Genomic DNA, 1,440 nt, shown 5'->3' on the forward strand with positions numbered 1-1,440 from the left:
GGCAGCAGAATGGGATAATAAATCACAATCACCACAAAAAACATTTCATACGGCGCTTCGGCGGGGGCCAGCCTTTTTCAAGTCAAGTGAACACGTAAAAATGGCTGGACCCCAGCCAAAACGTCGTATTCAATGCTGTTATGTGTTTTGTGGTATATATATATATACATATATATATAGTAAGGAAATGAGGGGCTCGTTGAGGAAATACAGAAAGATAGGTCGGCAGTCTACAATGCCAAAGGAGGCATAGGGGTGTGGTTAGGCTCTTTTCTTTTTCACTACGGTTAATTAAGTAAACATTTTTTTTAAATATACAGAAGAAAGAAAGAAAGAAAAACACGCGCCCAGAGTGGGGACCGAACTCACGCCTTTCGATTACATGTCGAATGCCTTACCAATTCGGCTATCTGGGCGACTGTGTTCCCCTTCACTTTCTGTGCTTCACTTTCTGGTCCCCACTCTGGGCGCGTGTTTTTCTTTCTTTCTTTCTTCTGTATATTTAAAAAAATGTTTACTTAATTAACTGTAGTGAAAAAGAAAAGAGCCTAACCACACCCCTATGCCTCCTTTGGCATTGTAGACTGCCGACCTATCTTTCTGTATTTCCTCAACGAGCCCCTCATTTCCTTACTATATTATTCTGCGAAAGCCTAGCGAGGGTCTCGGTTCTGGCAGCCTTGATGTCTAGGTAGCATAAGAGGGCTTCCCGCCAGTAACCCGCTCATGACAGGCTGTAGACGTTCGAGTCACGCCCCGGGGGTTGAAAAGAAGGTCCCCTTCTCCCCGTGTAGTCAGAGTGGCGCTGGCTACCACCCTCAAGAGTCAGATACACTTCTAGTAAATATAATTAGCCCAGAAAGTGAAGGGGAACACAGTCGCCCAGATAGCCGAATTGGTAAGGCATTCGACATGTAATCGAAAGGCGTGGGTTCGGTCCCCACTCTGGGCACGTGTTTTTCTTTCTTTCTTTCTTGTGTATATTTAAAAAAAATGTTTACCGAATTAACCGTAGTGAAAAAGAAAAGAGCCTAACTACACCCCTATGCCTCCTTTGGCATTGTAGACTGCCGACCTATCTTTCTGTATTTCCTCAACGAGCCCCTCATTTCCTTACTATATTATTCTGCGAAAGCCTAGCGAGGGTCTCGGTTCTGGCAGCCTTGATGCCTAGGTAGCATAAGAGGGCTTCCCGCCAGTAACCCGCTCATGACAGGCTGTAGACGTTCGAGTCACGCCCCGGGGGTTGAAAAGTAGGTCCCCTTCTCCCCGTGTAGTCAGAGTGGCGCTGGCTACCACCCTCAAGAGTCAGATACACTTCTAGTAAATATAATTAGCCCAGAAAGGGAAGGGGAACACAGTCGCCCAGATACCCGAATTGGTAAGGCATTCGACATGTAATCGAAAGGCGTGGGTTCGGTGCCCACTCTGGGCGCGTGT

General features: G+C 46.6%; 1 non-coding gene across 1 annotated transcript; it reads left to right on the forward strand.

Annotated features, from left to right (window-relative positions):
• The first annotated feature begins 880 nt into the window (after positions 1-880).
• Trnat-ugu (transfer RNA threonine (anticodon UGU)) lies at positions 881-952 on the forward strand. The gene has a single exon. It is a non-coding gene; the product is annotated as a tRNA-Thr (tRNA).
• Positions 953-1,440: the final 488 nt, after the last annotated feature.

The sequence above is a fragment of the Haemaphysalis longicornis genome, unplaced genomic scaffold (assembly GCF_048455015.1).
Source record: "Haemaphysalis longicornis isolate Haplotype H1 unplaced genomic scaffold, Haemaphysalis longicornis Haplotype H1 scaffold_5, whole genome shotgun sequence".
Taxonomy (NCBI): Eukaryota; Metazoa; Arthropoda; class Arachnida; order Ixodida; family Ixodidae; genus Haemaphysalis; species Haemaphysalis longicornis.